We start from the raw sequence: 15728 nt of genomic DNA, 5'->3' as shown, positions 1-15728 counted from the left end.
AAAAGTTTCATCTCTAGCTTGCTAAGATATTACCTGTTTTTCATTTTAACTTACATAATAGGAGAGAGTACCCCATTCCTCATGTATGGTAATTGTACCTTATTTCCTCCCACCATCCCCTTACATATTATAGAATTAGAAAACTCGATATTAGACAATGATGGTACTATAGATACTGTCAAAGGAAGACTGGGTTAAAAATTAAAATGCTTTTTACCCAGCTAGACTTATTTCATAACTATTAACAACATTAACCACAATCCTAAAGGTAGAGTTGCTAGCCCTATACTCCAGATGACAAATAAAAATATTAAGTGTTTTAGAAGCCAGGTACCTAACAGATTTATATATAATCTTCAACAACCCTTCACAATGTTTGACATTTATTTTTCCCTCTACAGATAATGAAGTTGAATCTTTTTTTTTTTTTTTTTTTTTTTTTTTTTTTTTCAAAATCTCACTCTGTCACCCAGGCTGGGGTGCAGTGGCAAGATCTCAGCTCACTGCAAGCTCCACCTCCCGGGTTCACACCATTCTCCTGCCTCAGCCTCCTGAGTAGCTGGGACTACAGGCGCCTGCCACCATGCCCAGCTAATTTTTTTTTCTTTGTATTTTTAGTAGAGACAGGGTTTCACCATGTTAGCCAGGATGATATCGATCTCTTGACCTCGTGATCTGCCCACCTTGACCTCCCAAAGTGCTGGAATTACAGGCGTAAGCCACCGCACCCGGCCGAAGTTGAGTCTTTCAAAGTTGAAATGACTTTCCTGAGTTCACACTATTATGTGGGGGAGTCACTTTAAATTAATTTTTGTTGAAATCTAGTGTCACAGGATCTTTAGGGTGTCGCTTTTCCAGCCCGAAGCCAATGTGACTAGTGGCGTCTTTGTGTTAGTTTTACTCAGACCCACTGGACTTATTCTTCCCACTCATCCTGGAAGGCTGCACTTAGTTCATGTTACTGGACCAGATCCCATGCTTGCCAAGGGAGAGCTAGATGCATAGAGGCAAGGGGTATGTGAGTGAGTGAGTGCAGGGTCCAGTCATTGCACATAGCTGCAACTGCAGAGGGGCGGGAAGCTCCAGGAGCTGGCATAGGTGCCAGCTTCATATAAGCCTGCAGCTGGATTAGATGCACCACAAGCAGGTTCCACTGTGGGCACCCACCTCTGCGTGAGGGGAACGTGATGGCACTCAGAAGCTTGAAGACTCCAGAAATCGCAGAGCCCCAAAGAGGGAGTCATCTCAAGTGCACCACTCCTTGAGTTCCCAGAAGGGTCACAGTTCTTCTTTCCTTCTCATCACCCACAACCTGATGAGTGGGGGAGCTGTGTTTCAGCCCTGTTTGTGTTACAGCTCTTTCAGTTCCACCATTTGGCAGGTCCTGAGTCTTGTCCCATGTTTAGGAAGAATGATAACTAGAGAGTGAGCAAGGTGAAGGGCTGCTTTACTGAGCAACAGTACAGCTCTCAGTACAATACAGTAACAGTACAGCTCTCAGTACAGTACAGCTCTCAGTACAATACAGTAACAGTACAGCTCTCAGTACCGTACAGCTCTCAGTACAATACAGTAACAGTACAGCTCTCAGTACAGTACAGCTCTCAGTACAATACAGTAACAGTACAGCTCTCAGTACAGTACAGTAACAGTACAGCTCTCAGTACCGTACAGCTCTCAGTACAATACAGTAACAGTACAGCTCTCAGTACCGTACAGCTCTCAGGAGACCCAGAGTGGTTAGCTCCTATCCACAGGCAGGTTGTTTGTGGCTCTCAGGGGAGAAGAGACCCAGTACCTCCTATTTACAGGCAGGTCATCCTGACATTCATGTGGCCCTCAGCAGAAAGGAGTCCAGGAACGGACAGCTCCTCTCCACAGGCATGTCGTCCCAGTGTCTCTGTGAGTCTGGCAGAGTCCGGGGGTTTTTACGGGCTTCAGAAGGGAGGAAGTGAGTGCTGATTGGTTTGTGGGAGGGCCTGGAAAAAGCACCATAAGTTCTAACTCCAGGCCATGGAACAGGGAGCCCAGCCCCCAAGCTTCAGGTCAACCCTGACTTGAAGGTGAGGTTTTACCAGGGCCCTGCCCCTTTCCACACAGGAGCCTGTCTGCCTCCTACTGCCATCAATCATGTTGTCCATGGCACCAAGGCTGTTCATGCCAAGGGTTGCCTGCAGGTCCATGCCAAGCCACCATCAGCCCATCAGCACCCCCTCAGCCTCCCTCTCATGCTCATCAGTGCCTAAAGCCCAGCGGGGGCCAGAGTGGCAGGGGGCTGGTATGTCAGTGCCAACCCGAGTGCACACACACCCGGTCAGGTCACGACAGAGCCTAGGCTCAGCTTCGACTTTGCTCTGAAATTGGAGCAGGTGCTGGGAGCAGGGTGCCAGGTGCCAGGCAGTAGGAGCAGGTACTTCTGAGCCTGAGGGGGCAGGGGAGCTTCCTGGGCCCTCAAGAGTGCAAGGATGCCCAGGTCCACAGCTGCAGCTAGACAGTTACAGCTGCTCCCAGAAGGGTAGGACTCCCACCTCACCAACCCAGAAGGTGGCAGGGTTCCCACCTGTTCCTGGCTCCTGCTGGCTTCGTGGAGCACATGGCCCCAGTCGCACCTTCTCTGCTGTAGCTGGCACCTTCCTGACAGCTGCTCCAGACGGGCTGCCACTGCCATCAATTCCCACTCTTAAGAAGTACATACAGCTGCTGTTAGGGTGGATGACCACTGTCAGGAGGTTCCCTAATGCACTATCCAGCCCCATGGCCCGTTTCTGCAGCTTCCTCATATCTGGGACTGCCTAAATAATACGTATAATAAGCTCATACTTCAGGATTAGTTGTCCCTCAACTGAATTAGGAGATAGGTATGCTTTACCAAGGGCCCTCTTAGCCTTTCCAGGGAGGCAGTAGGCACTAAAAACAATGACTGCTTTTAACTGCTTCATGCTGACAAGGGGCATTGTTTTGGGGAAAATGACAGTCAGATCTCTTTCAGATGCCTATTCCATTAAAAGGGAGTCATTGTCCACGGCTCCAGTTGCATGACCACTTGGAGTTTGATGGCCTCTAGGTGAGAAGACACAAATTTCACAAGGAGGTTAAGTATGCATGGACCAAATATGAGTATTATAAAAAGAGGAGCTAAAAGGAAAAAATCTTTTTAAAAAAATGGACTAATGATTTGGAAAACAATATTGTGGCTAGAGCTGTTTCACCGTAGTGGAAGAAATTGAATTTTGTATAGGGACAATTGAATTTTACAAGAGAAATAACTATTTAGGGGAATAGATAATCCTTTGGGAATTCAGGATTAAAGAGTCCTTGACAAAAACACCTTATGGTGAGAAACAGAACAAAGGCAAGAACAATAAGCAAGAGTTCTCCCCAACTACAACTAAGGGGTTGGGAAAAACAGCAGGTTAAAGGTTTTCCTGAGATGTGCCCCCATGATCATGCTAAGAGAGGCAGGGGGCAGACTGGAGAAGAGAACTCAAATTCCTGCTCCAGTGTCCAGGGGAAGGTCCAATTTCCTCCCTTCAACTTCTGAACCACTGGAACCAGGGAGAGGAGCCCTGGGACCTGTCAGTCCTGCTGGACGATTTGGGCTGGACCCAGAGACCTGTGTCTCCAGGGATAATCCACCCTCCGGTGGTCCCCATTGCAAATTGGACAGGTTCAAGGTGGCTTCCTCCTGCTCTCTGGGCAGTCCTTCCTAAAACGCCCTGGATTGCCACATTTGTAGCAGTTAACAGATGCGTCCCAAAGACTCTGGGGTTTGTGAGCCTGTTAGGTGGCTGTTAGAGCCTTTGCCTTTCTCCTGTGTCTCCTTTCCCTCTCTTGGGCCTCCTCCTGATTCCTATTGTAAAATACCAAGATGACCACTTTCAGGAGGTTCCCTAATGCATTATCCAGCCCCATGGCCTGTTTCTGCAGCTTCCTCATATCTGCGACTGCCTAAATAATATGTTCACACTTCAGGAGTAATTGTCCCTCAACTGAATTAGGAGATAGGTATGCTTTTCCAATGGCCCACTTAGCCTTTCCAGGAAGGCAGTAGGATTCTTATCTAATCCCTGGTGTATAATGGGTAGCTTGGAGTAATTGAGAGGCTTAGTTCTAGTCCTATGTAAGCCCTCCCTCCAGTATGCCCACCTGAAAGTGTTTTCTCTTCCATTCTCCCATTTCATCATTGGGGTCCCATTTAAGGTACTCTAATGGTACTACTATTCTTCCAATTGGATAAGGCTCATCCCATTCCCTGGCACTACGTGAGATACAAAGCTCATCCCCAAAATTTTCTGCCACTTGCAGAACAGCCTGCTTTTCCATGGTAGTCAGGATCTGATTCAAGTAACACGACATCTATCCAGGAGAGTTTAAATACTTGGATTAAGTCCTGGAAAGCCTCTATATACTTGACAGCGTCATCTGAAAACTTGCCAAGATCCCCCTTAATTTTCATTGCTTCTTTATCATAAGCAGGTGACACTGTAGAACCAGGTCTTCCCAAACAAGGAAGAGAAAAGGAGTCCCAGGAATTGGGGACCTGGCCTAATCAGATGCTTCCCAAAAGGAAAAAATCAATATCTCACATAAAAAAGCTCCCTGTATTCACAGGACTGTATTGACTCCTGACATAGTGGAGGAAAGAAAGAAACAACTTGAGTGCAGAGGAGGGAAAGGTGCCTGGGGGAAAAGCCTCCTGTCCTATGCAAATGGATTCCTTTTGAGTATGGGAAAGAAAAGTCTCAATTGTGACATCCTCCTTGCTTCTAAAGATAGACAGATATCACACTGTTCTGATTTACACTACTGATGACAGCCAAAACCTCATTCTACCCAGTGATATTATCTTGGTGGTGTGTAACAACACCCTTAACATTGTATGTAAAGAAGAGGATAGTGGCCATGGCAGTCTTGAAAGAAAAAGGGAGAGAGGAAGGAAGGAAGGAAGGAAAAAAGGAAAGAAACAAAGGGAGGGAAGGAAGGAGGGATGGAGGAAGGGAGGGAGGGAGAGAAAGAGAGAAAGAAAGAGAGATATGGGAAAGACTGAAGGTCCTATTGTTGCACCCTAATGAGCAATCAGGGACTGGAGTGGAAGGAATGATGGAAGGAAGGATGGGAGGAAGGGAGGGAGGGAGGCAAGGAGGAAGGAAGGAAGGAAGGGAGGGAGGGAGGGGGGGGAGAGAGGGTGGAAGGGAGGAAGGGAGGGAGGGGAAAGACTGAGGGTCCTAGTGCTATACCCTAATGGGCAGTCAGGGACTGGAGTCAGTCCAGGGGCTTTTGTGTAACACCAAGGAGTAGCCTCAGCCATACCTTCAGTTGCCCCAGGACCTCCTTCCGATCCACACAACCACTAGACCAATTTGGATTGGAACAAATCCCACATTCCCAACACCTGAGGATGATGGGGGATTGACAGTGTTCTCCCTGGCAAGCCTGTCCTATGTGTCCTAAGTCCAGCAGCCACAATAGTCATTTCTAGTTGGCTGACAGAGGCCCAGTATTTTCCTTTCATTCTGGTGATTGTGGAGTTTAGGGACTCTGAAAACTGGACGTAAAGCAGCAAATCTGCTAGTACTCACCCCTCCACAGATCCTGGATGAGCCCCCAAAAATGTCACAGGATCCTTAGGTTGTCACTTTTCCAGCCAGAAGCTTCTGTGGCCAGTGGCACCTTTGCCTGAATTTTACTCGGCCCACTGGGCTTGTTCTGCCCAATCTGCTCTCAGCTTGGCTGTCAGCCAAGACTCCATGCCTTCCAAGGGTGAGCCAGGCATGGAGTGGAGCAGCAAGGGGTGCATAAGCAAGTGAGTAGGGGATCCAGCTACTGCACATAGCCAGGCACGCTGTCTGCTGTGGCAGGGCCGGCAGCCCCAGGTGCCACTTCTGTGCAACCCTGCAGCTGAATCAGATGCTCTGCAAGCGGCCTCTGCTGTGGGCACCCACATCTAGATGAGGAGAATACCGTGGCACCCGGAAGCTTGAAAAGGCCAGGAACTGCAGAGCCCCAAAGAGAGTGTCACAGCCCTGGTTCAGGGAGCCCTTAGGTCTGGGCTCCTGGAAAGGCCACGGCTCTTCTCTCCTCATTGCCCACATTGTGGCAAGCAGCAGGGTGTGTTTCAGCCCTGTTCATGTTACAGCTCTTTCAGTTCTGCCATTCAGTGGGTCCCAAATTCTTGTCCTGCTTCAAGGAAGAATGAGGTACATGGACAACTGGAGAGGAAATAAGGCAAAGGAGTGCCTTATTGAGCAATATTACAGCTCTCAGGATACACGGAGTGGGTAGCTCCTATCGGCAGGCAGTCGTCCTGATGACATCTCCCCATCCCTCAGCAGAGAGGAGACCTGGAGTGGGTAGCTCCTACCTGTGGGCCGGTCATCCCAACATCTGTGCAGCCCTCAGTGGAGAGGAGACCCAGAGTGGGTAGCTCCTATCCGTGGGCAGGTCATCCTGTCATCTTTCCAAGTCTGGCTGAGTCCAGGGTTTTCATGGGCTTCAGAAGGGAGGAAGTGCATTCTGACTGGTCTATGAGCAGCCATGGAAAAAGCACCGTAAGTTTTCACTCCTGGCTACAGAACAGGCAGCCCAGCCTCCAGGCTTCAGGCCATCCCTGGCTTGAAGGTGGAGTTTCACTGGGGGCTTGCTCCTTTCCACCCAGGAGCCTGTCTGCCTCCTGCCACCATCAGTTACATCATCCATGGCACTCAGGCTGTTCATGCTGAGGGGCATCTGCAGGCCTGCACCGAGCTGCCCTCAGTTCCCCCTTGGCCTCCCTCCCATGCTTGTCAGTGCCCATAGTCCAGAGGATGCCAAGGTGGCAGGGGGCTGACATGTCAGCACTGCTTCAAGCATACACACAGCACTTGGCTTGGCTTCAACTTTGCTCCTAAATGAGAGTGGGCACTGGGAGTAGGGAGAGATCAGGCAATGAGAGTAGGCACTTCTGAGCCTCCGGGGGCACAGAGGGTTCCCATGATCCTGACAGCATAGGAATGTCCACGTCCACAGCTATAGCTGGGGGCTGCTGCTGCACCTGGGGGATGGGGCTCCCACCCTACCAACTCAGAAGGGTGCAGGGTTCTCACCTGTTCCCAACTCCCACCAGCTCCCTGAAGTTCACAACCCAGCCTGCACCTCACCTGCCACAGCTGGTAGGTTTGCAGCAGCCTCTCCAGATGGGCCATCACTGCCATCACTAGCACTTGTGGGTTTGTTTTATGTTTTGGGTTTGTTTGTTCGTTTGCTTGTTTGTTTTGGAGACAGAGTCTTGCTCTGTCGCCCAGACTGGAGTGCAGTGGCGCAATCTCAGCTCACCGCAACCTCCACCTCCCAGGTTCAAGCAATTCACTGGCCTCAGCCTCCTGAGTAACTGGGACTACAGCCACACACTGCCATACCTGGTTAATTTTTTTTTTATTTTACTAAAGATAGGGTTTCACCATGTTGCCCAGGCTAGTCTCGAACTGCTGAGCTCAGGCAATCTGCCCACCTCAGCCTGCCAAAGTGCTAGGATTACAGGCGTGAGCCACCATGCCTGGCCACAATTGTGGATTTTATTCACGATAGTTGATAGTCTCTTAATTAGTTGAAGTCATAATCTCAGGAATAAACATCAGTTTCTGTTACCTTCACAACTCCACTTCTGCCATATCTCCCCCCACTTCCTTTACGTTCCACCCCACATACTCAACTTCTTTTCTCTTTAGGTTTCAGCAACAGTCAAAGCAAATAGTACAACCTACTGAGTCTGTACATGTGTATTTGCTCTCTTTTCCACAGCAGGTACTCCTGTAGCTGGTTTCAGTGTGTTCATTGAATGTGGTGTCATTTTCTCTAAGATTGTCATTGTTGCAATTTATTTTCTCAAGTGTAGCAGACTACTAGCAGGTGTCTCTTGAAAACAACCAGATGCATTTGAGCAATGAAGTGTGTGTATATGTAAATTCGATTTAAAATTAGAATGCTTTCTTCTTTCCAATTTTTTTTTATGTCTCACTCCGTCACCCAGGCTAGAGTTCAGTGGCAGATCTCAGCTCACTGCAACTCCACCTCAAGCAGTTCTCATGTCCAAGCTTCCCGAGTAGCTGGTATTACAGGCACCTGCCACCACCCCTGGCTAATTTTTGTGTTTTTAATCGAGTTGGGGTTTCACCTTGTTAACCAGACTGGCCTCAAATTCCTGACCTCAAATGATCCACCCACCTTGGCCTCCCAAAATACTGGGATTACAGGCATGAGCCACTGCACCCTGCTCTTTCTAAATATTTTTAAATATCTCAGATATTTTCTACATATCTAAGCTAGAGAAAGGGACTTCTAAAAATCTTAAGGGGGTTGCCCCACAGCCCTAATAGTCTAAGAATAGTCTGAAATAGTCTGAAAAAGAAGAAAGTCTGTCTTGGAAAGAATTATGCATATGACATTTGCGGCATGTAGTGACTGTCAATCCAATTCATAGGGAGACACAAAGTTTTGAAGAAAACTATACTGACTTGGACTAAAAGGGAAAAAGCTCAAAATGAAAAGACTTTCTGTAGGCAGAAAGCAGGCTAAGAAGGCTGTCTAGCTATAATCCAGACTACTTTCCAGAGATCAGACAGGATCTCTTCAAGAGCAGAGTCAAGAGCCTGGAGAGGGTTTCAAGAGCCGTGGAGTACAGTGAATGAGAGAACCAAATCAGGAAGCAGAAGTGGACACTAATGAAGGTGAATTTCTAACCCTCAGAGGAGAGCACTCTGATAATATTTGTCTGGGTGAATTTCAGGTCAGTGGCCACTATGTGTTTCCCGTTTCCTTATCTTTTTGAATGGAGGTGTCTATTGCAATTATCCTGCCCTCAACTCACCATTATATATAAAGGATTGGAGAACAGATAAATTGCTTGTTTAGTTCACAGCTCTCAGATAAATTGCCTGTTTAGTTCACAGCTCTCTGAGTCAAGGGGCATTGCAGCCTCAAGGAGCCTCATCTGTTTCTTCACCTGATACAATACATGAGATCATGGATTTCAAGACCGGTGCCACGATTAGATGAGATTTGGGGGAGCCTGGGGAGCAGGTGAATATATTTTGCTTATGAAATGGATGGAAGTCATTGGAGCCAACAGACAAACTAAAGGGAAGATACTTCATAAACTAAGAAAGAATAGGTCAGACATCTAGGAAACACAAGCACACCCCTAAGTTGGACATGGACAGTTAAAGCAAGACATTGTGGGAAGGGATGAGTATTCAAAGTCAAAAAGTTAAGTGTACAAATCTGAGAAGTGTATGTCAGGATCCTAGAGGCCAGATCCAGCAGGCAGTGATTTTAAAAATACAGGGAAAAGAAAATACATACATATACATGGCAAATATGGGCAAGGTTCCATGGACTGAAGTGCTGTAAAAGCCTTGCAGTTTCCCATCTCTCTGTAAGCAGGTCTTCACTGGTACAGAAGAGTTATAGAGCAATCCTATACATCTTCATACTCCAGGCCTGGAATCACTCCTGAAATTCAAAGCTCTACAATCCCAGGCTCGGAACCTAACCACAATCTCATCTTTTTTTCATCCTTGCACATTACCTGAGTCCACTTTACACCTGCTCCTGAACCTCATCAGGACCTCAAATTATTCAATGCTGGCCTATTTTCTCAGCATGTTGCCTTCTCTGGCCTCTGTTTTATGAAACTGGTACTGATCCAGCACACCCACCAACATTTTCCCTTGGCCTTTGACCCCAGTCTGCAGCCCAATTCCTGATCCAATCCTGAATAAATGGAATTATGTTTTACTTAGCAACATAAACCCTAATTTTCAAGCACTAATGGAAGAGTAAAAAAAAAAATAGACCATTTTTATTCCAGTTACCTTTTGAAGGTTATAATTTCAGCTATATTCTCAAAAGCGTTCTTTAATCTTTTTGCTTACGCCTTTTCCCTGGAGCAGCAGCACTACTCTCTTCAAGCTGTACCTTGCCACCTACACATCTCACTCTGCCAAAACTCAGATATCCTTTCACTTACCTTCTTAAACATTGCTAAGACTTCTGACTGCCTACAGAATAAAACCTAGTGTCCTTATCATGGCATGCAAGCCTCCTCTTTGTCTTCTTCAGTTAATTTTCATCTCTCACCTCCAACTCTAGCCCTAAAGTGCCTTTGCAGTAAGTAGGTAGCACATCAGACTGCTAATTTCACATGTCTGATGCATCCTGCATTTTTACGCCTCTGCTTCTGCTCACACTTTTTCCTCTACCAGCAAAGGCTTTCCCTGTTTAATCATGGTATGATTAATTAATTCTCCCTCACCAGTATTTCCAGGATACTTTACACATATCTCCATAATGCTCTTATTGCATTGTATAATTGTATTATAATTATATGTTAAGAGGTTTCATTGCCAAAGCTAGCTTCTTAATGACAAGTACAAAGTGTTGTTTTGTTTGGCTGTTTTTTGTTTTGTTTTGTTTTGCCCAGGGGTAGATTTTTCTTGGTGGTGGTAGGAAAGAGGTTTTTTGTTTGTTTGTTTGTTTTTGAGACAGAGTTTTGCTCTTTCACTTCTGTTGCCCAGGCTGGAATGCAATGGCACAATTTTGGCTCACTACAACCTCTATCTCCCAGGTACAAGCAATTCCCCTCTCTCAGCCTCCCAAGTAGCTCAGATTACAGGCATGTGCCACCACACCCAGCTAATTATTTGTATTCAGAAGAGACGGGATTTCACCATGTTAGTCAAGCTGGTCGCGAACTCCTGACTTCAGGTGATCCACCTGCCTCAGCCTCCCTAAGTGCTGGGATTACAGGTGTGCACCACCACACCTGGCCAAAAGAGGTATTTTTATAACTCTTAGATTTATTAGCACAAAAATAACACTCACTAAAAAAGTTCTTAAAGGAATAAATGAAAGCAAATAAATATAAGAGCAAAAGGTAAGTCTCAGAGTTGAAAAGGCAGTAAAAAAATTGGAAAGTGCTATGAATACATTCCTACTGTTACAATCAACACATGTAGACCTGGTTGCTACCTTAAACATTAATTTTATTGGATATTTGCTTATGTTTGAACACCCTTCTCATTTTATAACATAATCTTTATTTTATAGAAAAAGTAGTTACTTGAGGGCCGGGCATGGTGGCTCACACCTGTAATCCCAGCACTTTGGGAGGCCAAGGCAGGCAGATCACTTGAGGTTGGGAGTTCGAGACCACCCTGACCAACATGGAGAAACCCCATCTCTACTAAAAATACAAAATTAGCCGGGTGTGGTGGTGCATGTCTGTAATCCCATCTACTTGGGAAGCTGAGGCTGAAGTATCACTTGAACCCGGGAGGCGGAGGTTGCAGTGAGCCGGAGATCACGCCATTGTATTCCAGCCTGGGCAACAAGAGCGAAACTCCGTCTCAAAAAAAAAAAAGAAAAGAAAAAGTAGTTACTTGATAAGCCTCATGACTGAAATACAACTATTCAGTAATACATCTCCTACAGAGAGAAAAATGATGATAGAAGAATAGATTTTTCTACCAATTATTTGTTGTGTTGTCATTGTAGAGATTATTAAACATCTGTGCTTCAGTTATCTTATCTATGAGAAGAAAGACAATAATTGTACCTACCTCAGAGGTTAGCTATAAGGATTAAACAGGTTAACGCATGGAAAGCACTTAGTACATTGCATGCAGAAGTAAACACTCAGAAAAGATGAATGTTATTGTTATTCTAATTAAAACAGCCAACTTGTAGGTATTCATGAGGTCTCGACAGAATTGAATTTTACTTCACAATGTTATTACAGAAACTATTTGTGTATGACAGCCCTCTCAGGCTATTTACAATATAAAATGAATTAAACTGTGTGGCTAGGAGCTAGTAATTTAATCTTGAGGACAGTATAATTGGATATCAAGATCAAACAAACACTTGAATGTAAATAAGCATTAGATTTTAAAAACTGAGTAAGCAGAGGAGTAAATGCATCATGCAGCTAAATCAACAAATTGGCAAATATTCGTGTTGAATAAAACCTGGGGAAGTTTTCTTTCTCTGTTATTATCAAGAGGGTTGTATATAACACATGAGACTGCGGGCTCTACTTACAAACTAATCTTGATTCTTTCCCAGTGGAGACATTCAAATATAGAATGCAGTCTATGTTCTAAGAGTAGGAGGGACATATGTAACTACTCTATGTCCAGTAACCCAGAGGTAGTCCCTAGCACCATAAGGATGCACAGTAGGAACTTAAGATATAAAGGAACATAAAAAAACCTGGTCAGAGGCCAGGTCTAAATTAATAAAGGTAGATGGTTTATTGCATTTATCATTGTAAATAGCAAGAGAAATAGGAGAAAAATAAAAATAAAACCCAATGTCATTGGTTGCCTTTGTTTTTCTATTTTCTTTGTTGTCTATAAATACAACTATCAGAAGATTAATTACAGTTCTAAATTTAACATTAAAAAGACTTCTGGAAAGCTACAATATAATTTATGTGACAGATAAATTTTGTCATATAATTCTAGAATATGACCCCCAATTTTTTTTTTTTTTCTTGGCATTAGGTACCATTTTATTGAGCTTAATTTAAATGCTACAACTTGATGCTTAGGGAAATCCATTGAATTATCAACTAATTCACCTTCTAATTTTAAGCTTGTCAATTTTGCTACATAATTAATTTTTATTCTGGAAACCCACATAACTCTTTCTGACACTTTCTCTTGTTTAAAATTGTATTCAAAAGGTAATTTCAGAATCATCTCTTGAAGAGCTCTTATTTCAAAATTGTTTATCAGGCAAATTAAAATGGAAAGTTATTTTTGCTCATATTATGAAAACTGTCAGCACTTTTAAATCAATTCCCATAGCAGTAAATAAACTCCATTGCAGGCCGGGCACGGTGGCTCACACCTGTAATCCCAGCACTTTGGGAGGCCATGGTGGACAGATCGCCTGAAGCCAGGAGTTCTGAACCAGCCTGGCCAACATGGTGAAACCCCGTCTCTACTAAAAATACAAAAAATTAGCCTGGCGTGGTGGCAGGCACCTGTAATTCTAGCTACTTGGGAGACTGAGGCACAAGAATTGCTTGAACCTGGGAGACAGAGGTTACAGTGAACCAAGATCATGCCACTGCACTCCAGCCTGGGGTATAGAGTGAGACTCTGTCTCAAAAAAATAAAATAAAATAAACAAAATAGATAAACAAACACCATTCCAAAGGAATTAAACAATTAAGAAAATATTGTTTTTTAAATGTAATATTTAGTGCAAATTTTATGATAAGGGAATAGAGGAAATATTGGAAATAAAGTAGAAATTAATTTGCCACATTACTAATACATACTGTTGACTTTGAAGTAAGCATTTTACATGTAATCATTGACCTTCTACAAATGTTTCCAGGGAAAATAGCTAAAGACTATGAGGTTCACTGATACTGAAGACACATATCAAGAATTTTAATTTCTGTCCTGATGGTGCCTAAGCACACCATTACATCATAGGCCCTGTGATCCAATACTAATTTTAGGAAATATGGTCATAGCATAACTTTCATATTGGCTGAAAAGAATAGAAACAATATGAGAGAAGGGGAGTTAAAAGACCCAGAAAACAAAGTCCAAGAGCTGGATGAACATAGCAATAAAAATAGGGAGATATATATATATATATGCCATTGTAAGATAATTTATTTAGGAAACTCCAAGAAATAAGAATGTAAAAATGAGAGACACTGAAAAAATTATATAGCATGAAATTCAGAGGACAAAAATCAAGAGAGAGAAACCCATAGATATGGCAGCATTGAAAAAAAATTAGACAAACAGATGAGAAACAACCTGTTGATTATGCCCGGAAACCTGACTCCCTGGACCGACAGCATCAGTATCATCCGGGAACTTGTTAGAAATGTAGATTTTAGATCCCCAGGCTCACCAGACTTACCGAGTCACCAACTCCGGAGGGTGGAACACAGCAATTTGCTTTAACAAGCCCTCCAAGTGATTCTGAGGTACTCCGAATTCAAGAACTACTGGGTGAGAATTTCTAAGACTTTAACCTCCACTCTTTACCAGGAGTTGTCTTAGTTGCCCTTTACAACTGGCTAAATGTTGACATAAAAAAAAATATATAAAGGCAACTACTTCTCAAATACCCAGTAGACAATCACTCTTTTTCAGGTATTCAGATTTCTTCTGCCACTCAATTTGCTTAACAGCACTTGCCTTCAGTGAATGTCTGAAAATGAAAATTAAATTTAGTACTGTTCACCCAAACAGTTACTAAAAATTAAATTTAGTACTGGTACCCAAAGTAGAATAGAATAGAAAATATGCTGCATTTCAAGGTTTTCTGTTTTTTTGTTTGTTTGTTTGTTTGAGATGGGGTATTGCTTTGTCACCCAGAGTGCAGTGCAGTGGCATGATCTTGGCTCACTGCAACCTCCACTTCTCAAGTTCAAGTGATTTTCCTGCCTCAGCCTCCGAAGTAGCTGAGACTACAGGCGTGTGCCACCATGCCCCACTAAATTTTTTTTTTTTTTTTTGTATTTTTATTTTTAGTAGAAACAGGGTTTCACCATGTTGGCCAGGATGCTCTCGAACCCCTGACCTCAAGTGATCCGCCCACCTCAGCCTCCCAAAGTGCTGGTATTACAGGAATGAGCTACCAGGCCCGGTTCAAGGTGTTTTATAATATACCTAACCACATTATATGTATGATTACTCATATTTTTATGAAGTACTTGATATAAAAATATTAAGTATTTTAAAGTATTATTTTATCAGTTCCAATAAAATAGAACTACTTTAAAGTTAATTTAAGGAATATGAAAATATAGTAATAGCTCTAACTAAGAATAAAATATCAGGTCTCCATATTGTCCTTTCCTAAAATATAGGTAACTGCTAAAAAGTTATTAAAGAGAAGAGGATTGATAAAAAATAATATGCTATTTATCAAAGATATTAATCCTATTTTATTATAGTCCAAATGTTCTTAATTGACTTGTAATTAATATCACAGACTAAGGGAAAACTTATAAGTCATGAATGGAGAGTCCTTTATCAGAAGCAAGGTAACCCTGTCATTACAATGGTGACTTATACAGAAGAAGAATTTCTATTTCAGGGTGAGTGCCATTAGGAGCTGTCCTTACTAGCAAGTTTCTTTGTTAACTGAGTTGTTTGGTCATAGTTGTCATTACTATAATGGGTAGTGTTGTACAATTATTTGACTCCAACTAATCTTATTTTATCTTTTTAAACCAAATTAACTACTTATATCCACAAAGACAAGTAAGCACTCTGACACTTTCCTAATTTCATACAATGATCATGGAATCCTAAGGATATATTAATTTTTTTTTTTTTTTTTTGCTATTTCTCTTTATATAACCTCCATAACTTGACATAAAATATATTAAAATTCCTTTAGTCTCCACAAGCCTAATGATAATGTTCTCTATGTAACTTTCAATTAAGTACAAAATTATTTATTATTTTGAATACTGTTTTTAATGTAATATTTTCTCATATTACATCATACAGTGCACAAACAGCATGTGCTTTTGTTCCCAGACCAAACCGAGGGTCAGGCTGCTGTTTTTCACAGCCCAATAATGAGATGCAGATAAACTGGGGAGGAAGAGAGTTCTTATTTCTGTAACCTGTTACAGGGAGAAGACCTGGAAATTACAACATTTTCCAGAGCTTAAATACCTTCTAAGCTATATGTCTGCGTGTAAG

This window comes from Piliocolobus tephrosceles, chromosome 2 (assembly GCF_002776525.5).
Source record: "Piliocolobus tephrosceles isolate RC106 chromosome 2, ASM277652v3, whole genome shotgun sequence".
Taxonomy (NCBI): domain Eukaryota; kingdom Metazoa; phylum Chordata; class Mammalia; order Primates; family Cercopithecidae; genus Piliocolobus; species Piliocolobus tephrosceles.
Note: the sequence above shows the minus strand (reverse complement) of the source record.